General features: G+C 45.6%; 1 protein-coding gene across 1 annotated transcript in view; it reads right to left on the bottom strand.

Annotated features, from left to right (window-relative positions):
• EHD4 (EH domain containing 4) overlaps nucleotides 1-25,839 on the bottom strand; it is an 81,141-nt gene that overhangs the window by 22,099 nt on the left and 33,203 nt on the right. The window lies entirely within an intron of this gene.

A 25,839-nucleotide genomic window follows, 5' to 3' on the forward strand; every position in this document is an offset into this window, starting at 1 on the left:
CTAAGTTTTTAGGTGTTAAGAAGGCCAAATGTTGGCCTGCCCCAAAACGGTGACCAATATTTATCATTTGGACTATTTATATCGTAAGTAAGTTGTAAATATTTTTAAAAGATCATGTCTCACAGTCATTGTGTGAAGTGGTCTCTTGCCAATTTCTTTTTTTAAAATGGCCAGGCCCACAACAAATTGTTTAGTTCACTTTGGCCACGTGCCAATAGGCTCCAAATCACACAGCTCTGTAAACACTTCTCACAGGCCCTGGTCAAGGCCTGTTTTGGGTCTCCCCCAGGGGAGGCAGAAGCCCTTGAAAAGCAAACAAGAGAAGACCAGTCCCACAGGGTTTATTTTTAATCCCGGTCTGATTAGCTGTGGGCTCAGGCTTGGCATAGCCCAAAGGAGGGCCAAGATGGTGCCTTTCCTGACTCCTGACACCGCTTTTTATAGGTCTTGAGAACCTCCGAACACATGTAAAGGTCTAGAAAATAATATGATGAATGCTGATGTACCTATCACATAACTTAAATAAACCTTGACCTTTCACCTTATTTGCCTCAGATGCTTTAAAGGATTTAAGCGTACTTTCTATAACAAAATCCTGCATAGCCGTGAGGATGAATTAGATTTTCCCTCATCAACACAGGCAAATCTTCAAAGGAATGGTGAGCAAAAAACCAGTTTCAAAAGGATAGGTCCAGCATGATAACATTCACATAAAGTGTTAAAAAACAAAGCAACACTCAGGAGCCGAGAGATATGTATACAACAGCACAAATACAAAAATATTAATGCTAATTTTGGAATACTGATGAACTCCGAGCGTTGTAAGGTAGATGAGAAAGCATCTAAAGAAAGATCTATTTTCAAAAATAAAGGGGGTCAGTGGATGAAAGTTTTCATAAATTTGAAGAATAAGCGTAAGAGAACTGGTTGAAGAACAAAAGGATTTAGACACAATTTTAATAAAGAACATGAAACATTTCAAAAACGCTAACATTCCCTGCAGACCCCTCCCGAGCACACTCCCCAGAGGAAGCACCGCCCTGAGCGTGGTGTTTCTTGTCATTACACGTTTGCATGTTCCCGGTTCAGACTTTTCACTGCTCTATTCTGTCCCACAGTGGCACTCCCTGATTCCTTGGGGACAAAGAGGGCAAAGGCAGTTGTTAGAATGTGGGCCAGAGTTGATTTTCATCACGATCAGCAGTCAGGTGAAAACAGAAGAAAATCAAAGGCCCGTGGCATGGGGGTCGCACAGCAGTACATTTAAAGATTCCGAGTGCAGATTTCACTTGGAGTTCTGTCCCTACCAGGACAGGGCAAACTGCCTCCCAAGGGGCTTCTGTCATTCCAGACTGATCTGGGTCAGCCCGATAGCCCCAGACCCTGGCTCGGAGATCCTAAGCAGATGATGGCTCTGCACCCGAGGAGCCAGGAAGATGTTTTAGAACTAACCACCAGAAGGACCTGCCTGTGGACACTGGAGTGGACATGAGCTGAATTTGCTGGGCACCCTTCCTGTTGGGCCAGGGGTCCCATGTGGGCCATAGACGCTGAAGGTGTAGCGGACAGTCCGTCATCCCACTCACTGGCAGGTTGGAGTACAGACAGGTGACCTAGAACCAGAGAATCATCTCCTTCCACCAGGCAGGGGTATTGGATCTTGAGGGAATGATACAAAGTCACAGGGAAAATGAGAATTTCTTTCTTTCCTTTTTTTTTTTTTTAAAGATATTAATTATTTATTTGAGAGAGAGAGAGAGAACTATTAGGGGGAGCAGCAGAGAGAGAGAGGGAGAAGCAGACTCCTGGGCGAGCAGGAAGCCAGATGTGAGGCTTGATCCTGGGACTCCAGGATCATGACCTGAGACTCCAGGATCATGACCTGAGCCCAAGGCTGACACTTAACCACACAGGTGTCCCCAAAATGAGAATTTCCTAATGGCAGTAGTACTGAACTGAGAGTCAGGTGGTGGTAGTTTCCTCACCTAGTTTTCGAGACTAGCTTTCCAACCTATTAATTCTGTGAACAACTTGATTTTCTGCAAATTTCCTTTTCTGCTTATATCAGAATCAGCTTCTTTGGTCTGCTGCCAAGAATCATAGTTGGTGAATAATTTTCCCCACATCAGAAATACTCTTCCAGTCAGCGCCCAAAGACACTTGGTACCCCCATTGCTGTCACTGCCTGCACACATGCAATTTCAGCCTCAGACACACAAATCTCTTCTTCCAAGGACCACCTGGGCTGAGTGGTTGGCCTTGACAGTACCCATATTTAAACTTTCACTTAAATTTGGGTTTCTCCTTTCTTTTCCTTTTTTTTTTTTTTAAAGATTTTCTTTATTTATTTGATAGAGAGACACACAGTGAGAGAGGGAACACAAGCAGGGGGAGTGGAAGAGGGAGAAGCAGGCTTCCTGCTGAGCAGGGAGCTCAAAGCGGGGCTCATCCTAGGACCCTGGGATCATGACCTGAGCCCAAGGCAGCCACTTAAAAACTGAGCCACCCAGGCGCCCCAAACTTGGGTTTCTAATAGTTATTTTAAATGTCTTTTTTTTTTTTTTTAAGATTTTATTTATTTGACAGAGAGATCACAAGCAGGCAGAGAGGCAGGCGGAGAGAGAGGAGGAAGCAGGCTCCCTGCTGAGCAGAGAGCCCGATGCAGGGCTCGATCCCAGGACTCTGAGATCATGACCTGAGCCGAAGGCAACGGCTTAACCCACTGAGCCACCCAGGCACCCCATTTTAAATGTCTTTTTAAAAGATGTCATCCCAATGCTTCATTGAAATAAAAAGTGGGAACAGAGCTGCTAGATAGAAGTTTACTGTAAGTGAGGCCACTACTCATCTCTCGAGGAAGGACCACATGGCCATATTTTCTTGTTTTAAAATAACCAGGAGAACTAAAGATTTAAGAAGTACAGGTAGATACAACTGTGTTCTGTTTGTCACTGAACAGGTCTACAGTATTATTTGTTACACATTAGGGAGTATAATCAAAGGTAAAGAAATCACCAACTGTCTCAGGAGAAAGCAAATAATTACCACAGCTGGGAGAGGTTGGTCTGCTCATTTTTTTCATACCTAGTTGTTGTTATTAAAATGATTTTTTAAAAAGATTTATTTATTTTAGAGGGGGGGAGGAGGGGCAGAGGGAAAGGGAGAGAATCTGGAGCAGACTCCCCATTGAGCACCGAGCCAGATGTGGGGCTCGATCTTACAACCCTGAGTTCAAGACCCGAGCCAAAATCAAGAGTCAGATGCTTAACTGACTAGCCACCAGGCAGCCCTCACTTTAACCATTTTTAAAGTATACAGTTTATTGGCTTTAAGCACATTCTCATTGTGGTGCAATCATGACCATCTGCCTACAGAATTCTTCATCTTCCCAAACTGAAACCAAGTACCCATTAACATTAACTTCCCATGCCTCCCTCGCCCAGCCCTGGCAAACACCATTCTATTTTGTCTTTGTGAATTTGACTACTCTTGGTGCCTCATGTAACTGAATCATACAGTACCATTTTGTGACTGGCTTCGTTCATTTAGCACAATGTCCTCAAAATCCACCCCTGTTGTAGACTTTGTCAGAATTTCCTTCCATTTTAAGGCTGAATAGGTCTGCTTGACTCTTAATTCTTCATGAGAGAAGACAGGTACCAAGGACTTATCTACCAAAAAGTTCCAGCTGATTTTAAAGAAACGACTTAATTTAATGATGTTATTTAGTCTGCTGAAAGCAAATGGTGACACAGAAAGACCCGCAGATCACTGATTATCAAAGGAAGGTCTTAGATTCAAGTAAGCTGCTTGCCGAAGGTGAGACTTACAGATCCCTCCCTAGAAGCATGGAATCAGAATCCCCGAGGCTGGGCTTGGTGGCCCGCATTTTTTAAACCTCCCAGATAACTGGCGATGCCTGGTGGTGTGAGCACCGCTACTCTGAGCGCCAAAGCAGATGTTTAGCCAACTGAGCCACCCAAGCACCCAAATTTATTATTAATCAATCAATTAATGAATTAATCTTCATGAGTCTGGGGTAGGTACTATTACTGTTTTCATGAACATGACTCTTTTTGCAAATCTATTATTTCTCTACTGTAAAAAGTTAACACAAATTACATACAACCAGAAATCAGGCAGTAACGAGGTAAGGTGATGGATGTGTTGATTAGCTGCAAGAATCATTTCACTGTATATGTACATTAGCTCATGTTGTATACCTTCAGTATACACCATTCTTACCTGTCAATTATGCCTCAGTAAAGCTGGGGGGAAAAAAAGGAGAAAAGTATATACAGGCTTTGGACTCAGGCTGCCTGAGGTCTAATCCTGGCTCCATCACTTACCAGTTTCATGAACTGGGGCAAGTTCCTTAACCTCTCTCTCTGTGCCTCATTTCCTCATCTGTAAAATGGGGCTAATCATAGCATCCACATACTTCATGGGGCTGTGAAGTTAACAGATGAGAAACATTTGAATCATCCTGACATCTAGAAAGCTCTCCAAAATGTTATCTACTGGTTATTTAAGAAATCTTAGCAACGGGGGCATGGTGGGAGTGCAGTAAATGTTGAAGGATGCCTTCCTGGGGCCAAGTAAAGTCTGCAGCCACAGAGAAAACACAATTAATTAGGGTAGAGGTGACGGCTCTATGATGCTCGAACCAAGTGGAAGAATCGGCACTCAGAAGGTAGCTAATAGAAGATACGACTTAGCAGAGAATCGCCCATACCTTATAAATAAAGCTGGTGGACCCTCAAAGTCCAGAGGCCTTTCTTTTTTTGCTTATGAAACAGGTGGAGCTCTACCAGTTGGTCCTAAAGGCCCTGGGTTGCTCCTAAAATAAAGCTGTGATTCTAACCACAGATACTTCCCGGCTTATAAAAGCCTGTGCATAGCCATACAGGCCGGGATAACCAGGGCACACGTTGTTACCCAGTAGGAGGAGAGTAACGAATTTTCCCGAAGATTCGGTTACAGGGGTGGTCAGGTCCCCATTACCAACTAGAGTTCAGCCACACTGTGCTAAGTGGGTCTGTGACAGAGCTGCCACTTAAACAAAGTGGAAACCGGTGGCCCTGACACTGACCGTGGCCCTTGGCTGCTATTCCGTTGGGCCTACGGCCTACACAGTGATGTTACGTTTGGACTTGGCCTGTTTTTGGTCCAGATATGCACTGTAGTTCTAACAGCCCATTCCACCTCATGCCCACTTCTGAGTGGAAATACCACAGCTCTGATGCAGACCAAATTCTGCCTCGAAAGGCCACCTCCTGCTCCTGAGCTCCCGCTGGGGTCTTAGAGCTCCCCAGAGAACTGCACCATCTGAGGCCACAGATGTTTCCCTGCTGGGCTGTAACACCCAAGGGGAGGGGCCCTTTTTACACTGCTCCCTACAGCACCGAGACGGGGCTCACCGAGAGCAGGCCTCAGTACGTGCTTCCTGAGGGACTGAGTGTTCTCTGTGCAAAACTGTGTTCAAAATTCCCAGAAGTAGCTTTCAACAAGCTTTCGGAACACCTCTCTCTCTGGAATTCAGAAGTACGCTAAACATTTAGAAATGTAACAATACATTTCACATACAAAAGTCAAAAATGGATTAATTATAATTCTCAAATGCCTAGGATGTGCTCGGGATGGTTGCTGAGGGATATACTTTTTTTTTTTTTTTTTTAAAGATTTTATTTGTCAGAGAGAGAGGAGAGCGAGCGAGCACAGGCAGACAGAATGGCAGGCAGAGGCAGAGGGAGAAGCAGGCTCCCCGCCAAGCAAGGAGCCCGATGTGGGACTCGATCCCAGGACGCTGGGATCATGACCTGAGCCGAAGGCAGCCGCTTAACCAACTGAGCCACCCAGGCGTCCCTGAGGGATATACTTCTATAAAACAAAGGCTGCTCGCTTTATCCATACTAACCCCAGAGTGGGAGCAATCCAAATGTCCCTCGACAGGTGAATGGATAAACTGTCCAGTGGAACAGCGCTCAGTAATACAAAGAAGGAGCTACGTGCAGCCACACGGGGGGATCTCAGGAACACCAGGCTGAGTGAGAGAAGCCAGACACTGAAGAGTATGCACCATATGATTCCATGTATGTGAAATTCTAGAACAGGCAAAACCAAGCTATAGCGACTGGGAGCGGGCCCGTGGATGGGACTGCAAAGTGGCATGGACAAAGAAGGGACTTCTCAGGGCGATGGAAAGGTTCTACTTCTTGATGATGGTACACACATTGGTCAAAACTCATCAAACTGGACATTATTATGTTCTACTGCAATAAGACTGCCTTAAAAAATTAAAGAAAAAAAAAAAGAAAGAAGGAAAGGAAGGGAGAATGAACTCAAAGCTGCTAAACTTGTTTGAAGATAAACATTTCCACAAACTGCTGGCTGGACCAGGAAGTTGAAATCTGTTTGCCAAGCCGACTTTGTAGCATGTTTGGCTGGATAGAGAATTGAATGTCACGAAAGCAGGAGCCTCAGGCTTTAGTCGAAATCAGTCTTCACCAAAAAGATTAATGTACAATTTGGCTCATCCACTGGAACTTTGAGAGTTGTGTCATTTTACAGGTGTTTTACCTTCTGGCTGAGAGAGTCTCCCATGGTGATGGTCAGGGATGACAACACTCTGAGTTTATGAGAATCCATTCCAGCTAGGGAGAACACAACACAGCCCAGGGTACATACACACCTGGATGGGTGTGTGTGTTTGTACACAGGCACGTGGGGCAACGCATGTATGCTTGCATTAATGAGTGTGTATGGAAGGTACAGGAATCCACATCCTAACACACTTGCCCCCATGGTGCTCAATGTACTTTTTTTTTAAAGATTTTATTTATTTATTTGACAGACAGAGATCACAAGTAGGCAGAGAGGCAGGCAGAAGAGAGAGAGGAGGAAGCAGGCTCCCTGCAGAGCAGAGAGCCCGATGTGGGGCTCGATCCCAGGACCCCGGGATCATGACCTGAGCCGAAGGCAGAGGCTTAACCCACTGAGCTACCCAGGCGCCCCTGCTCAATATATTTTTAAAATTTATTCAATTAATTATAGACATCTTAGTTCTATTAGACCTAATGGAACTTCTATTGGTCTAGAACAAAACAGAGATGTCATCAGCCCAATTGGTTAAAAATGGAGTTCCTATCATCACAAAAGGATCCACAAGTAATATAGTTTTGGGAGCTGAGAAAGAGAATTTGTCCTGTGGAAGATCCCAGCTTGGCATCCTGGCTCCAGGTTCTGGGAACAAAGGGAGGGGGCAGGAAGGAAGGGGCCCTTTCCAGCCAATCAGGGCCTTCCACCCATGGAAGCTGTGGTCTCCATCCAAAGGCACCCACCAGGAAATGACATCTGAGATTTTGCCCCCCGGCTCAGGTAAATATAGGGTGGGGGCCTTGAGAAAACTAATCTGGCAGTCTGTTTTCAATAGAGCAGAAAACAAAATTCTTCAATTTCTTCCCAGAGCCAAGTTGCTAATTACATGAGTTTTAAACAAGTTGTGTGTCAGTAAAAGGATGCAAGACAATGGAGGACAGCCAGAACAGAGGCCAGGTTCTCCCCGCCCATGCCCCTGGCCCCATTCTTGGGGTGGGTGAAGCCACTTGCCCAGTTGGACACGGCCCAAGACTCTGCTCAGACTTATCCTCACTGGTGGGGCACAGGCCTGCCCTTTCTAGAGCCATGAGCTCCTGTTCCATGCCAGGCCACTCATACCCCCACCACAGCTCTCACTGTGCTGGTTTGCCTGGGTAACCCCAGCCTCTCTCCCGGAGGTCCCTCTAGCACTTAGTTGGCCCAATGCGGACCGTCCAGCCAGACCCTACGAGTGTGCTGGGAGCACCTTTGTACTGTACTTCTTGTCCCCAGGCTCCTTCCTTTCTAATCCAGTCCTCAAATATCCCCACTCCTTGTCACAATTGGGAGTACTCCCCAAAATGTTGAGACCCCTGGTTAGCTTTAGAAGAGATATTTGCAAATTCTCCATGACTAGCTCTCACCTTCCCTCTCCAGCCTGGTCTCAGGGTCTCTTACTAAGCCCCATTCTCCCCACCCCATAAACCACACCAGGATCTTTGCCCCTCTTCAGAGACATCCTACAGTCTCCTGCCTCTGGACCTCTGCCCAGACTTCCTTCAGCCTGGCATGCTCTGTTCTTCATCTCCAGCTACCCAGCCCTCTGGGTTGCTTCCCTGCAAGAGGCCTTCCCCCACCTGAGTGGAACAGACCCTCCCTCCCCACTTCCTCCAGAGAGGGTCTGTGCTCGGCCACAGCTCACCCACTAAACTATAAGCAGCCCGAGAGCAGGGGCCAAGTCTTCGTCATGCTTGGAACCCAAAAGCCTGCCACAGAACACTTTGTACTGTCCAAATCACGTTCCCTGTGATGTATTCTTATCACGTCAACGATTTTTCTTTCCCGACACTTACACTTTCCAGTGATGTATTTATTTGGTGAGAATAAGGCAGAAACTCTACGAGGGCAGAGACTCCACCTCTCACTGTATACCTAGTACTCAGTACCCACTATTGAACAGAGTAGGTGTTTAATAAAATTGGGTTATTCCTCAAAAAAATTAAAAACAGAACTACCATATGATCCAGGAATCCCACTTCTGGGATTAATTCAGGAGAATTAAATTGAAAAAACTTCAAATCAGCATCTCAAAAATTATTAGCACTCCCATGTTGACTGCAGTGCTATTCACAATAGCCGAGATGGGGAAACAACTTAATGCCTTCGGTAGGCGCACGGCTAAGAAAAATGTGGTTTAGACATTCAACAGAATATGATGCAGCCTTACAAAAGGAAATTCTGCAACATGGATGGACCTGGAGGACATTACACTGAGTGAGATAAATTCACTCAGGGAAAGACAGACACTACGTGATTCTGTTCATATGACAGATCTAAAATACTCAAACTCATATAACCATAGCGTGCAACAGCAGTTGCCAGGGGCTCGGTGGGGTGGAGGGGGATGGGAAATTACTGAGCAGCAGGTACAAAGTTTCAGTTCAGCAGGAGGAGAAACTTCTAGAGACCTGCTGTATGACACTATGCCTATAGTTAACAATATCGTACTGTACAGTTAAAAATTTAAGAGGGTGGATGGCCTTTTAAGTGTTCTTACTATAATACATATGTATGCATATAAAATAAAAAACAAATACATTTGATTAATGAAGTGAATTGAAGGGAACGAGAAGTGTAACTGATTTTTAGCAAGTTAGAGGCCAAGGCTTAAATAGTGCTGTGAGTTTCTAAAAAAACAAGAGCTGTTACTAATTTTAGGATGACAAATAACCTCAAAATAAACATCAAGTATCTGGGATTACTCAGGTATTAAATATATATTTTCAAAAATAGTCACTTCAGTTAACAATAGCAGCTACTTCAGTTAAACACGTGTGACCAGTCCTTGTATTGTTTACAGACTGGGTTAACTTTGCAACTAGAAAAGGCTGTTTCTGAAAATGTGATTGGGGTTGGGTGGAGAATGAGAGCTCAAAATAAACGATGGCAGCAAATATTTACTGAATTCACATAACATTCCTGCACTTTCTACCCACAAAATCTCCCATAATCCTCATAGTAACCCTTGAAACAGGTGCTATGATTATCCCTATTTTCCAGGTGAGGATCCAGAGACTCAGAGAGGTTAAATAACTTACCCAAGGTCACACAGCTATTTCCTAGGAGGGCCAGGATTCACACCCAGGGACTTGCATCCTGGGGCCTGTGTTTTTTATCCACTGCACAGCACCACAGGTGTGCCAGGATGGTGGCATTCGAGGTGGTTTTTATTTCCTTCTTTCTGATCTTTCTAAAGTAGTTTTATGTGTTCTACAATAAATATATACTCTTTTTGTAATAAGAAAAGAATAAGCATACTGTAAAAATTATTGGTCCCTATGTGACTACACTAACAGTATTACTGAGGAAGGCTTTCCTTTTCTTCTACAAAGGTGTTCAGCCAGAGCCTGGATTTCTAGCATTTTCCAGCTTATCATCATCTCAAGAAACCCTGAGGGTGAAGTAGTGTCTTTACAACTACATAACCTCTGGGGGAAGAGTCGGCCCTGGATCAGCCGCACTTGCCAGAGCAACGGAAACAAGCTGGTGGGGAAAGGAGCCACAGACACTCTGCTCCCGCTGCCCAGTCTACTTCCCCTCACCCCAAGCTGATCAGAGACACAGGTGGGGTGCAGTGGGGGAGGTAAGTGGAGGCGGGGAGGGGGGCAGCAGTGGGAGGGGCAGTTCTAGGTTTCTGCTGGGTGTGGGGAGGGGCTGACCCTAAACCCTGTCCTGGAGATCCAACAAGACGGCTAGAGAAGAGGAACAGGGGCCTCCCTAACTGAGCACGCTGTGGAGGGGTTTAGGGCGTGTCCACCTCAAAGTGTTCAGGTGGTGGTGGCTCCCCCTTAGAGAGTGTAATTGGCTATGGGAAAATCCCTGTGGTTGCAGAGTTCCCAGTCTCACTGTGTCTGGCCTGCAAGGGGTTCCGCCACTGGATTACCACAGTTTAACTAAAATCAAGGACCAATCTGTCCTTGGATGGGCTTGGTGTTGTTTATTCTCTATTTCCTCTCACAACTCCTTCTTCCTTTGGAATTTAGTCCAAAAGTCTGTGAACGAATTTATCAGTGCCTGTTTCCTCCTAAAATAAACAAGCCAAACTCACAGCCTCTCTCTTTCCCCGGGGGCTGCCATAAAGATAACGATGTAGGGGGCACGTGACCCCCAAGGCAGCTCACACCATGGGATGATACCATCCTGCACAGCTGGGGAACAGAGAAAGGCTCTATTTGAATATTTGGCCTGATGAACACCCTGGCCTCTGGTTAGGAGACCATGACAAAGGGGGAAACTGGGTTTCATATCTCTTTTCCATCTCAGACTAAAAATGAGGTTAGGAAGCAAAGCCATTTTTTTTTTAAGATTTTATTTATTTATTTGACAGACAGATATCACAAGTAGGCAGAGAGGCAGGCAGGGAGAGAGAGAGAGAGAGAGGGAGAGGAGGAATCAGGCTCCCCACTGAGCAGAGAGCCTGATGAGGGGCTCGATCCCAAGACCCTGGGATCATGACCCGAGCCGAAGGCAGAGGCTTTAAACCACTGAGCCACCCAGGCGCCCCCAGGAAGCAAAGCCATTTAATGAGCACTGAGCCCCGGAAAGAGACAGCAATAGTATGTGGCATTTTACGGCTCTTTGCCAGAGAGAGAGGTTGGTGAAAATTTACCAAGAAAATCCCCCAAGTTCTGGAGCTTGGGTCAGCCATTTTGCTTTGCTGGGCTTCAGTTTCTACATCAATCAGATGGGTTAGATGATCAGGAAGATTTTTTTTTCAGGGGTGCCTGGGTGGTTCAGTCATTAAGTGCCTGCCTTTGGCTCAGGTCACGATCCCAGCATCCTGGGATTGAGCCCCGCATTGGGCTCCCTGCTCTGAGGGAAGCCTGCTTCTCCCTCTCCCACTCCCCCTGCTTCTGTTCCCTTTCTCACCCCATCAAATAAATAAATAAAATCCTTTTTTAAAAAAAGTTTTCCAGATCTTAGATTAACTACACTAGATATTAGCTAGTTATAGTACCAGCGTAAGAACATAAAACCTTTCAGGTGGCTACGGGAACACTCAATGACTACGTCCAAGGGAAAAAAATGACCAAGTAACGAGTTTCATTTTACTCTATTTGTACCCCTGGACTTATGCACTATGGCACACAGGGCTAATTGGAAGGTCCTTGCATGTTTCCAGAAGGGTCTTTAGTTGCCCTGAAGTGTAATTTGTCACCCAACTGCCACCAACTCTGTGCTGACAGAAATTACCAGAAGAAAAGTCACAGAATCTGAGGCATCCAAAAATGCTTAAGAGATCCTCAGCTCCACCTTCTAAGAATAGAAGTAAGTGAATCCAGGAACTAAGTGTCATGCACACGGAGATTACCCATGCCTCATTTTTAAGTGGGCGTTGTGTACCTAAGGCAAGAAAGCCTCTCACAATACATCTATAAATCAGATGGTCAGTTGGTACTTATACTGGATTTTCTTGAGGCAAAAGGCCAATGAGACGGTCTCCACCCAAGTATGAGAAGACGGAGTACTTCCAAACAAGGCTTCTACCTTGACAATACATCTTGTCATTTTGTGGTTCAGAAAGGCAAAAAGACAATATTTCTTCAAGCTATACTTTTCTCAAGAGAGATGTTAAACCAAGATGGTGACAGCTTTGGGATCAACAGACGGCTTACAAAGGACTTCTGACCTTCTGCCCTGCCCTGTTCCTCCTTCTCAACAATCCCAGTATTGTGTGAGTGTTCTGTGAGCATTTGGACAACAGCCAGTCATGAAGACCAGGGCCAGCCAGTAAGTTATCGGATAACCTGCTCCTAAAGTCAAACTATTACCCAGAGATAGTTATTTCTGGGTTTATGTCACCGATGGAAAGATGGGTCAAGTCAATGGGGACCATGTGAATAAGCATTGGTTTCTTTATTTTAAAAAATGACTGCACTGGGGGCACCTGGATGGCTCACTTGGTTAAGCGTCTGTCTTTGCCTCAGGTCATGTCGCAGGGTCTGGGAATCGAGCCCCACATTGGGCTCACTGCTGAGCGGGAAGCCTGTTTCTCTCTCTCCCACTCGCTCTGCTTGTATTCTCTCTCTCACCGTCTTTCTCTCTTTCAAATATATAAGTAAAACTTTAAAATAAAAATGACTCAATTATTTTACTAAATAAAAGTTCACATAGTTACCGATAGTATTTCAAAATGGTCAAATACCTCCAGAAAGGAAATACTTGGAAATAATCTGAAAATAGGCAAAGGTGCTTAACCACACTAATAATAAAAATGAGAATTAGAATTATACTGAGAGGCCATTCACCTATCAAAGATAAAGTGAAGATAAGGGAAAGAAATCAGTAATGCCCTGAGTTGGGGAGGATGTTTTGTTGATGGGAATGTAAGTAGGGACATCTTCTAGAAAAGGCATTTTGGCATCGGCTAACTCTGTAAAAAGACCTCAGTTCCATTTGACTCAGTAATTTCACCACTAGGAGTGTATCTTTTTTTTTTTTTTAACTGAAGTGTAATTGTGTACAATATAGTGACTTGGCGATTCTACACGTTGCTCAGTGCTCACCCCAGTGAGAGCAGTTATCACACGACGTTATTACAGTATTGCCAACTATATTCTCTAGGCTCCACTTTTTATCTCTGTGACTTATTTATTTTATAACTGGAAGTTTGTACCCCTCACTTCCTTATTAATTTCACCCATTTCCCTGCCCACCTCCCCTCTGGCAAACAGACCCCCAATCTGATTGTTTCTCTGCTCATTTGTTTTGTATCGTAGAGTCCCACTCGCACCCTACTATGCAAACTGTAAATAGTTGCACTGTGTGCACAACTATATTCTGCAGCACAGTTTGGAACACATTTGGGTGCCATCCACCCAAAGGATACCGGCTGTTAATTTGGGCAACTCTGTATGACAGAACACTTCAACGTCCTGACAAGGGCTGGCTGCAAGGTTTACAGCTAGGTGGAACATTCTCAGTGCAGAGCAGTGTGCGGGACCCTCCGGCTCTGGGAGACACTGCCGACAGGGTTTGCTCTGGGAGAGGAACTGGGGGTGCCGTTGGGACACGCTTCCCCACCTAACTTTCTGTAATGTAAATTTTTCGTCTCAAGTGGGTACACACACTTGTGCAGAATGAAAGGTGAAATGCCGCGTAATGGTCTGATTTGCACTTTACACTGCGATGTGGATTCAAGCAGGAAAAAAGAGACTGACATAGAGAAAAAAGAGACTGACTGAGAAAGAGACTGACATAACGTAGGCGAAGAGGAGGTTTCTAAAGGCAACTGCGTCTGGCACATGTGAGAAATAGCCCCAGATACCAGAAAGATTATGGCAACGTGCCATACAACGTGCCGACAGCCAGGGCCCTTGGCTACAAGAGAATACCTCCTCCAGGTCATTGGTCACTGTCTTCCGCAGGCTTCCCCAGCTCCCTTCCTGGGCTGCACTCTCCCCGTATTCTTTCCACAGGTCTATGGTCAAGTCCTCCTATTTCCTCCTCCCCTCTCCTTTTTTGGGTTCCTGGAAGAGCAAGGTCACTGTTGGTCTAAGTCCCAGGACTTGCCACCATCCGCTCTCCCTGGGGAACGCTGGAGCACTGGCCGAGCTGACCCTGCTGTCCTGGTCCGTCTATGCGGGGACCACCCAAGCCCATGAAATGAGGGCATTTAAACCACCAGTTCTGTAACGTGACTCTCTGCCAAATGATTTATACTTGTTATGTTACTGTATCTTCAAATGACCCTGAGAGGGAGAATTCCAACCCTTTATACAAGCATGAAATGAGGATCCTACAGGAGGTGGGGATGCTGAGATCTGAACTCAGGTCAGCCTCCTCCAGGACCCACAGTGAGCCTCTCACCACCTCCCTCTCCGCTTCCATGGAAAACAAAGAGGCCTTGAAAGCGTCGCCATTTTCAGCACGTGTCATCTGCTGGCTCAAAATGCTCAGCCACGCATTGCTGGTGCGTGAGACCTGACTTCCGGCCCCACTCCGGGTCCTCTCGCTGGATGCACGCTTCCTTGCTCATGTCTCTGGAACACTTAGGCATTCACACCAATCACTCAGACCCTCACAAGATCCGATTCTGCAAGGAAAGTACTTTTCTTCCCATTTTATAGAGGAGGAGACTGAGGTTCCTAGAGGCGGAGGAACTTGCCCAGGTCACCCCAGCTGGCAAGGGGAAGCACCAGAGAAATGGAAAAATGTTTCAGGTCAGCATTGCTCAGCACTCTACAGCTCCACCTCCACCTAGAATCCTGCATTTTCAATCTATCACTCCCACCCTCTTAGTCTGGGGGTCCCCCGCTGGTGCACAGTGACTTGGGGGCGAGGGCTTTTACCACACCTAACTGTAGGGATGCAGGTTATATAACAAGGATGTCCTCATTACAGCAGTGAACTTATTAAACATCTGAAAAGGTAAATGAGACATCTTTTAAAAATCTCTTCTTTCGGGGTGCCTGGGTGGTTCGGTGGGTTAGGGCCTCTGCCTTCGGCTCAGCTCAGGTCATGATCCCAAGGTCCTGGGATTGAGCCCCGCATAGGGCTCTCTGCTCGAATAGGGCTCTCTGCTCCGTGGGAAGCCTGCTTCCTCTTCTCTCTCTCTCTGCCTTTCTGCCTACTTGTGACCTCTGTCTGCCAAATAAATAAATAAAATCTTTAAAAAAACAACAACTCTTCTTTCTTTTTTAGAGGTTCCTAAAACTCCTGACTTCCAAAGAAGTATAGAAACGTTGGGGGGAGATGTGCTCCTCCATGGAGGGAAGGCCTAAGCAGAGGACAGCAGTGTCAGGCAGGACTCCTGTCAGAAGCCCACCAGTGAAGGCAACCACGGTCACCGGGTCACCCAGGGACCACAGTGGGACTGTTACCTCTGCTTCCTTTCACAGCCCTCCCCAGGAGGATGTTGGTGAGTCACAGAGCCCAGCCCAGTGCCAGAGGCTCCGCCCCACCCAAAGACATCCTGCCCTGGACCCCCACCAACTTACATCCTCCATCCTGGCCTCCAAGAGGATAGCATTCACCGGCAAATGAGAGATGTGGGGCAGAGCTCAAGTCCATTTTGGTAGTTTCCCCAAGTTTGTAATCCTCTCTTCTTTCACTTGCCTCGGGGGTAGCAGAGCACACAGGAAAGGGCAGGCTCAGGAGGCCCACTCAGCAACCCCAGACTCCTCCAAGTGGGGATCCGCGGGCAGCGGCCCCACCCCACACTCCCCACTTTTTCGTGCTGAGGTCAGGAAGTAGCCTGTTACCAAGTTCCCTGGGGCCTGAGGATCAGAGCGGTAGGGCTTCTTGGCCTCATTCATAGATTCATCAACTCCAGGGCAGAAACGGGGTGGAAAGAGGGTGACCTGAGGACAGGTCCCACGGAAGAAATGACAGCAACACCCGGGAAAGAGAAAACCAACCTAGCAACCAAACCCACAGAAGCACAGTGGCAGACCCAGGGCTGGTTCTGTGACTGCTCAGGGCCACAACTCCCGGATGCTCATAGTAATAATTCTGGGTAATCAAGAGGACATTTAAAAAGATAATCCTTCAATGGCTTCCTATTCCTCTCAGAATAAAATCCACGCGCTTCCCTAAGGCCGACAGCCCCCCCCACAGCAAGCGCTCCCCACCTCACTGACCACCACTTCCCGGCTACTCAGCAGCCTCTAGCCTTCCCTGGACCCAGTCAGGTCTTCACTCCCCTTGGGCTTCCCCAAGTCCCTGCCAGGCTAATCCTTTTATTCTTTGGGTTTTAACCTACAAGTCACTTCCTCAGAGACCCCCCCCAACACACACACACATCCCATCTAAAGTCAGAACACCCCTGCTGTGGGACTCAGCAATTACTTTCTTCAAGTCTTCCTTTCAACATTCATTTGCTTTGTATTTCTGCTCACCCGTCCCCCTCCCTGGTGTGTACTCCAGGAAGGCGTGACAGGGTCTATCCTGTTCCATTTAAAAGTAAAGCCCCTGATGCCTGACACGGAAGAAATGGACCAGGAGGAACCAAGCAGAGTTTGGTGCGTGGAAGATATTCAATATAAGACAACCTCTTCCCCTTTCTACTATCTTTTGAATGAGAATGTAGGGCAGTGTGTGCGGTCTTTCCCAAAGGTGACTATCAATAATTGCTGAAGGTAAAAAACCCAGGAAGTTTGGTGTTTGTAGGGGGAAAGCATCAATTACATGGAAACTTGCCCCACCAGTACCCTTCCCCAGCGCTGCCTTCTCTGTGTGTGTATGTATGTGACAGTAGGAGAAAGAGAGAGGTTTCCCCGGTTTGTATCCTCGTCTCTTGTGGTTAACAGCACACACTTCAGAAGGAGGCTGTGTGGTTTGGATCCCACTCATCCATTTACTATCTGCTCTGGTTATCAGTCACCTTAAAACTCAGCGGCTTAAATAATAACTTACTATTTTCTCTGGTCTGAGGATTGACTGGGCTCAGCTGGGTGGTTCTCGATCAGGGAACATCCATGAGGGGACAGTCAAATGGCAGTTGGGGCTAGAACTGCCTGAGGGCTCAGCTGAGCTGGTTGTCCTTGTCGGCCTCTTCACTTACCTCACCTAGGCTAGTGGCTGCCCTGAGCCTCCGTGTGACTAGCCTGGGCTTCCCTCACAGTATGTTGGTCTCTGGGTGGTTAGACTTGTTCAATGTCAGTTGGCTGCCTGTAGATCCAGCTGGAACCTTCAGGACTTATGATTAAGACTTGGGAAGTTACAAAACATCACTCCTGGAGAATTGTACTCGTCAAAAAAGTGAGTCAGAAGGCTGTCCTAGATTCAAGGGGAGGGGACTACAGCAGGCATGAATATCGGGAGCACAGTACACGGTGGTGGGGGTGGTGGGAGGAGGAGGAGGTATCTTTTGAGACTGGCTACCACACTTCTAGAGGACTATGGGCAAGTTACTTAACCTCTTTGTGCCTCAGTTTTCTCTCCTGTGAAATGTGGTAATACTTCCTACTTCTTAGAGCTCTTGTGCGGAGCAAATGAGTTAATAATGTATGGAAAGCAATTTACAATGTGCTGTGGAAGTATTAGCCATTATTATTACTCAAGAGTAAGGAACAGACCTTTTCTCTGACTAATCTCTGCATCCCAGTGTCTATGAAATATTTGAAGATCATGAGCTGCTCCACAGAGGATAGTAAGATAAGTGATTTTCTCCCTACCAAAAAAAAAAAAAAATTTACAAGGGTAGGTAGGTTTAAAGTTTGGGTAGAAGCAGTCATCCCTCATGATCAAGCATGCATTTAAAATATTGACAGAAGTAAAAATAACTGCCAGGGCTGGGTGAAGGCCCTTCTGAGTCACAGTGATGACAGGCTCACATCAGGGACAGGAGCAGCAACACTTGTGGTGTGGAATTTCCTGTGGCAGTGGCGGAAAAGGAGCCATAAATGCGTCTGTCAGCAAACTTCCCCGAAACAAAAAGGAACCAGGATTTCCTGTGGGAGGCCCAAGGAGCGAGTGGTGTCCAGGACCTCACACCCTAACTGGCCTTAGCACAGCCAGAAAACAGGATCTGCCAACAAATCATCGTGGGTCAGCCCCATTCCCTGGGGGATGGACACCTCTGTTGTTGCCAAATTCAAACAAAGCTCTGAGGCAAGCATTGAGCTCAAGCTCTAAACATAAAAATGGCTTCGTGTTCTGAGGTTGAAGACATATGCTCTATTCTACAGAATTCTCTACCATGTCATCCTTTACCTCACACTCCTCCATATTCCGTGCAATCTCCAGGACAAAACCCAGTCTCCTGTCATGTGTGGCCCCCACACATGCCCATGTTCCACAATGCACGTTCCTCCAAAGGGCCCCAGCTCACACATCATCCTCTGTTCATGAACATACCCTTTCTGCTGCCTGGAAAAGGGTAACAATTATAAGGACAGCCATGGTTATCTTTTCCTTGACTATGCACCAGACAGGTGCTGTGGCAGGAGCTTCATACCATCATCTTACTATATCTTCACTCTATCTGATAACGCCCTGAGCTTGCAGGCTGATGAACTCACTTGTTTCCCTGGAAGCCCTGATCAAGACGTGCTGCTTCATAAGGTTAGACATATAGATCAATGAAATAAAACTGAGAGTGCAGAAATAAACCTTCACATTTACAGCCAACTGATTTTCAAAGAGGGTGCCAAGACAATTCAATGAAAGAAAGTACTGTCTTTTCAACAAATGGGTGCTGGACGGCTGGATATACACATGCAAAACAATCAAGGTGGATCCCAACCTCACACCATATATAAAAATTAACTTAAAATGGATCAATGACCTAAATGCAAGTGCTAGAACTATAAGCCTCTCAAAAAAAAAAAAAAAATACAGGATTGGGGCGCCTGGGTGGCTCAGTGGGTTAGGCCACTGCCTTCGACTTGGGTCATGATCTTGGGGTCCTGGGATCGAGTCCCACATCAGCTCTCTGCTCAGCAGGGAGCCTGCTTCCTTCTCTCTCTGCCTGCCTCTCTGTCTACTTGTGATCTCTGTCTGTCAAATAAATAAATAAAATCTTTAAAAAAAAATACAGGATTAAAGTTTCATGAGCTTGGGTTAGGCAAAGTGACAGAAATTAAAATAGATAAATTAGCTTTCATTAAAATGAAAAAGTTCTGTGCTTCAGACAATATCATATAGACAGTGAAAAGACAACCTCGACATGAGACAAAATAAATATTTGAAGATCATATATCTGACTAGCATAGAGAACACATAAAGAATGTTAAAACTCAATAAAAGACAAATAATCCAATTAAAAATGGGCAAAGGATCTATATATACATTTCTTTAAAGAAGATACATCAATGGCTAACAAAGCACATGAGAAAATGATCAGCTTCATTAGTCTTCAGAGAAATGCAGATTGAAACCATAATGAAATACCAGTTCATACCTACTGGGATGGTTCTAATTAAAACGACAGTGTTGATGAGGACGTGGAGAAACTAGAACACTTGTACCCTGCTGGTGGGAATGTAAAATGGTGCACCCACTTTGGAACACTGAGTTCCTCAAAACACTGAGTTACCATAGGACCCAGCAATTCTGCTTCTAGGTAAATACCCAAGAGAATTGAAAATGTATGTTTTTACAAGAACTCCTACATGAATGATCACATCATTATTCAAAATGGCCCAAACTGTGGAAACCCAAATGTCTATCAATTGATGCATTAATCAAATGTCACATGGCAATACAATGGAATGCTATTCAACCCCAAAAAGGAATGAAGCACTGATACCTTTTATAACATGGATGAACACTGAACACATTATGCTAAGTGGAAAAAGCCAGATAAAAAGGCCACATATTCTATTTATATGAAATGTCCAGAATAGGCAAATCCACAGAGACAGAAAGTAGTGGTCACCAGGGTCTGGGGGGTGGAGTATTCAGTTTCTTTTTGGTGTGATGGAAATGTTCCAAAATTGGTTTCGGTGATGGTTGCACAATTTTGTAAATATATAAAAAACCTACTAAATTGTTGAGACAGAGAGAAAATGCAAGTCCAAAAGGAAAAAAAAAAAAGAAGGGGGAGAAGAAGAGCCTCTACTACCTCCCACTCCCCACGGGGGACTGGTGGGGTCCCTACTCACTGCACTTCTTGATTGGAACTCCTATAACACACAGGACAGCCCTGACTTATTTGCAGGTGTATTCACCCTAACTGAGTATGAGCGCCCTGGCCAAAGCCTGTGTCCGACTCATTTTGAATCCTGGAATCTAGGACAGTACTTGCCACCCAGTGGATAATTGATCTAAATGTGTGTTGAATGAACAGTCTCTAGCATGCCCCTAACATTACGCACCGCTCTTAAAACCATCACTTCTACGATAAAAGAATATTGAAAAGATCACACACACACACACACACACACACACACACACACACACATAATCTGTTATTTTAAAATTCTTTTCCATCAATTATTTTTAAAACTGGATGATTGATTAGAGTGGTATCACTTTTCTACGGCTAGAGGGGCCTATGATTTCAAAATGTAAAAGCTAATCATCGATAAAACGACTGAAAGATGTGGATAAGAGTAGGAACACTTATCTAAAAATAGAATATTCAGTCCCTGAACAACAAACTATATTGTGGACCACTTGACAAACATCTCTCCTACTCAGAAGACTTCAAGAAGCAAGAAACCAATATGAAGGCTGATTAAGCTCAGCCTGTGAAAACTCTTTGGCCTTCCACAGCAACAACAACAATAATACAAGGAGATTATGAAAGTAATAAGAGCAGCTAACTTGCACTGAGCACTTACTATGCGCTGGGCGGGGCATGGTTTTCTGCTTTCTGTGTGTTAACTTGGTGACAACAACATGGCATGTGAGGTTCTATCGTTACCCTCCCTTTACAGACTCTCCACTTCCCCAAGGCCACGTGAGCGGTACACAGCTGAGCTGGACCCAGGAAGACCAGAACTACTGCCCATGCTTCCCGCTATACTACATTCAGGATTTCAATCCCTTGACTGGATCCGAGAAAACAATTTGTTTGATTCTGGGATTACAGACCAGCTGATGGAGGTCACAGAAAAGACCCTGGGGGGGCAGCGTGAGGGGTGGGGATGGAGAAGAAAGAAAACATGAATATTCAGAAACTAAAATCCGTGTGTCAATATCTGACAGCTGAACATCTAGTAGTTTATACATCCTTTATATATCGGGTGGGAAATATCTGAATAGACAGCGTGGTCAGCCGAAACTTGCAAAACCTCGCCGAGCCCCAATCTGAAGGCTGGTTCCCTCTGGGCTTTCAGCCCCAGGCCTCCCTACCTTCCGAGAGTGGGCAGCTCCACGTCAGTCCCTCTCATTGTGCTCAGGGTCTCATCTGTTTCCTTCCTGGCCTTCACCACTATTTACAAGGATTTATTCATTTGTTCATTTGTTTCCCTGCTGTCCTTGTCTGACCCTCACATGAGAACATGAATTCCGTAAGGGCAGTGACCGTGTCCATTTTTTGGCCCACAGTTTGTTGAATGGATTTAAGTCTGTTGAGGGGACACCTTTCTTTCATAACAGTTGGGTGCATCAGTGACCGGGCGGATGAGCACACTGGGCTGTGGCCACTGCAGGCCAGGGGCGTGTCCTTGTTCAACTTCTTACTCCCCGTTCCTAGCCTGGTACTTGGCACACAAGAGCTCACTGCATCTCAGTGGAACTTGTTCCTTAATGAGTTGCTGTCAACCTAGACGCCAGTCTCTACTGGTGTACCTCAAGGCTTGGCCCTGTTCACCCAACTTCTGGATCCAAGGGTGACAGCCCAAGACCGTGCTGATGAAAACTGGGAATGCCTTGAAGCTGGGAGGAGCCACAGTGGACAAGGAAAGGAGCTAAGAGAGCATGAACTGTGGTTAGGCCCAAGCCCCAAGAAACAGAACAAAAAATCAAGAAACCCCATAGCAAGCACAGGATAGGGAGCTGGGGGCTGCGGGTCCATTGAGCTCTTGTGACCGCAGTCTCTGGTGCTGCAGGAAAGCTGGAATGGAAGACCCTGAGCTGCACCCGTGATTGGGTGGTGACCAGAATGAGGGAAAGGAGAACGCTGCCTCACCCACCCCCATTTATTCAGTTATTATTTCTACCCAGGTAAGGTCTGAATACCCGTGTTCCAGGGATACTAGGCAGACATTAGCAGGCTCCTCTCAGAAAGTCTCCATGAAGTTCTGCGCTCATGTCCACAGCCCAGGCTGTGCAGCCCACCTTAAGAACGGGATTCCCCTGTCATTGCTGCCCCACGCAGGTTGCTGCTGGCCTCCTAAGTCTCCAGCTCGCCGCTCTCCCCAAGCTTCTTAGAAGGGTCTTTGCTGCAGTCAACTGTGCCTAACACCTTGCTCCAGGTCTTCTTGGTCTCTTAGAGGAAGAAGACTCCTTCTTCTTTGTGTACGTGTGTGTTTTCCTCCCTTCGACCGTGTGGGTCCCAAAGCCCGAGGGTGGAAGTCAGTCTTATTGGGACACCCCTAAATGTTCACTCCTTTCTTGGACTGCCTTCAAACTCTGGCCTTTCAAGTTCAAAAGACGTGTCAGGTAGGTGTGTCTGTGTTTCCTTGATTATGGTTTGCTTGTAGCTTTTCTATTTTTTCTGCACCTTCATTAATTCCAGGTTGGAGCTGTATGTCCCTTTTCCCCAGGTCTGTCACAGCTCTTGTGTGATATTACGTTTGGGCGGAGCTGGCAGACCCTTGAAACTGCCTGTTCACGTTTCCTGTCATGTCCACAGATGCCCTTTTTATTCCTGAAGGCTTTCCTTAACGTTGCTAAAGGTAAGGGGACTTAAGGATGTCAGTATGTGAATGTTAAAACATGAATCAATTTTTGAAGCTAATGTGATTGTTGAAGCTACTGTGAGGGCCATGTTATCTGAAGCACATTTCGATCCCTTTTGTTGCATATGCATTACTGTAATTTTTTTTTAAGATTTTATTTATTTATTTGACAGACAGAGATCACAAGTAGGCAGAGAGGCAGGCAGAGAGAGAGAGGGAAGCAGGCTCCCCGCCGAGCAGAGAGCCCAACATGGGACTCGATCCCAGGACCCCGGGATCATGACCTGAGCCGAAGGCAGAGGCTTTAACCCACTGAACCACCCAGGGTGCCCCTGCATTACTGTAATTTATTGCTTTTACCAGCAGGACATTTTCTACTCCTGCTTCCGCTTTCCCCCCTCTCTTCCCAGTTTCATTCATTGACTTAAAATGAGAAGGGCTTGTACAGAGAAGGACTTAAACATCATAAGATGCTCTCAAATTTTCAGCTGACAGGTACTAGTCTCAGAGGAATAGATACAGCTGTTGGAAAGTTCAGACCAAGAGTTTTTCTCTTTTGGAGTAATTTACATTTCTAAAAGAGAAAAACTGTACTACGCTTGTTACCAGAGTGAAGGCTGTTGAAGGCGACACAAAACCTCATCCTTTTAGGAAACCACAGGAATACTTACTCACTGCTTAAGCGCCTTCCATATGCCTCTATGTTAAATAGATGGACAAGAATGCCAGCTGCCACATTCAAATTTTTCAGTGTTCTTCTTGTTCTTCTGTGTCCGGCACATTACAATCAGAGCTAGAGCCCAGAGATTCGGACCAGGAGTTGGGAACACACTTGTGTTCATGCCTGAATCCAGAGATAAGTCCTGAATGATGCTTAGGATCAGCATGGATAAATGGTATTTTAGGAAGTAAACAGGCCAGGAGCCAGAATAACAAGAGAGTGGGAATGAAAATAAGGGTGTGTGGGTAAGAAAAAACCTGGAGGCTGGGGTGCCTGGGTGGCTCAGTGGTTTAAGCCTCTGCCTTTGGCTTGGGTCATGAGCTCAGGGTCCTGGGATCGAGGCCCGCATCGGGCTCTCTGCTCAGCGGGGAGCCTGCCTGCCCCCCCCCCTCTGCCTGCCTCTCTGCCTGCTTGTGATCTCTCCCTGTCAAATTAATAAATAAAATCTTAAAAAAAAAAAAAACCAAACCTGGATGCTGTCGTCAGGGCAAAGGGTGTTTCTTAAGAGTAAACCAGGGGCGCCTGGGTGGCTCAGTCTTTTGCATCTGCCTTTGGCTCAGGTCATGATCCCAGGGTCCTGGGATGGAGCCCCACATAGGGCTCCTTGCTCTTGGGGAAGCCTGCTTCTCCCTCTCCCACCACCCCCCACCCCGCTTATGTTCCTTCTCTTGCTGTGTGTCTCTCTCTGTCAAATAAATAAATAAAATCTTAAAAAAGAAAAAAGAGTGAATCAACTAACTTACATTTTGCTCACACCTTTCAAGAAGGTAATTTAGAAAATCTTAAGAATCCAAACATTCTTCTATTGGCTACAAGAAAAGAATCAGGAAATGTTCCTCGGACTTTTATTAGCTATTACTTGATTAGAATAAAATTATTATTATAAATATATCAGAACATTTTTATCTGGGCTTGATGGATATTTTTTATGTCAGCTAAGAAAGCTACAGTTTAGTAACTAAGCTCAATCCTTTGTTTCTAAAGATTTTCCACAAACTATAATTAAACTAGGGAACATCTGAATAGTAACGGGTTTCCATATGGAGTATACTAAAAATTGTTCCAAAATCAATCACCTTGGTGGGTTTTATTTATAGAGCTACCAAATGAATTTAGGTAATACTCTCCCCAAATGTTGACTATGCCTTCTTGTTTTACTCTGAAGCGCAGAATAGGAACATAAGGGGTCCAGTGATCTGACTGCTAGAGAAAATGTTACGATTCTGCAAGTACAAGGATCTTAATTGGTAAAGCTCACTTCTTTCTTTCTTGTTTATCCTCATCACCTGCTTCCCCTGTCCCCCCACTCCCTCCCTCTGGGAACGATCAGTTTGTTCTCTATAATTAAGAGTCTGTTTGTTGGTTTGTCTCTCTTTTTTCCCCTTGTTTGTTTTGTTTCTTAATTTCCACATATGAGTGAGATCATATGCTTTCTTTCTCAGACTTATTTTGCTTAGCATAATGCACTCTAGCTCTATCCATGTTGTTGCAATGGCAAGATTTCATTCTTTCTTATGTCTGAGTAATATTCCATTATATATACATACACACACACACACACACACACACACACACACACACACATACACATACATACATACCACCATTCACCAATTGGTGGACTATGGGCAGCTTCCATAATTTGACTATTATACATAATGCTGCTATAAACACAGGTGTGCATGTATCCCTTTGAATTTGTGTTTTTGTATTTTTGGGTAGATACCCTAGTAGTGCAATTACTAGATCATAGGGTGGTTTCATTTTTAATTTTTTGAGGAACCTCCATACTGTTTTCCACAGTGGCTGCACCAGTTTGCATTCCCACCAACAGTGCAAGAGGGTTCCTTTTCTCTACATCCTTGCCAACACCTGTTGTTTGGTAAAGGTCCCTTCTAACCATAAGAGCGGGTCTGGCATGCTTTACCTCCAATCTGACACCACAAAATACAAACTATCATATAGAAATGTCAAATGTTTCTTCCCATCACCTACAACTTTGGACTAGAGAGGAGCCATGACTGTGAACGCTATGTCCTCCTTGTAATCGCACTTACTCCCTCTTCTCAGCGCCAGACAAAAAGGAACCAGGCTTATGATATCATGAGAGAGAGGAATGAGCCAGGAAGAGTGGAGCCCTGGTGAGGTGAGATATGTTACTGAACCCCATGTTCAGAGTCCCCATTTTGCTTTCACCACTAAGGTGTCAGGACTCCTTCCTGGAGCTATACCCTCACTGACCATCTGGTC

Source organism: Lutra lutra, chromosome 7 (assembly GCF_902655055.1).
Source record: "Lutra lutra chromosome 7, mLutLut1.2, whole genome shotgun sequence".
In the NCBI taxonomy this organism is placed as follows: Eukaryota; Metazoa; Chordata; class Mammalia; order Carnivora; family Mustelidae; genus Lutra; species Lutra lutra.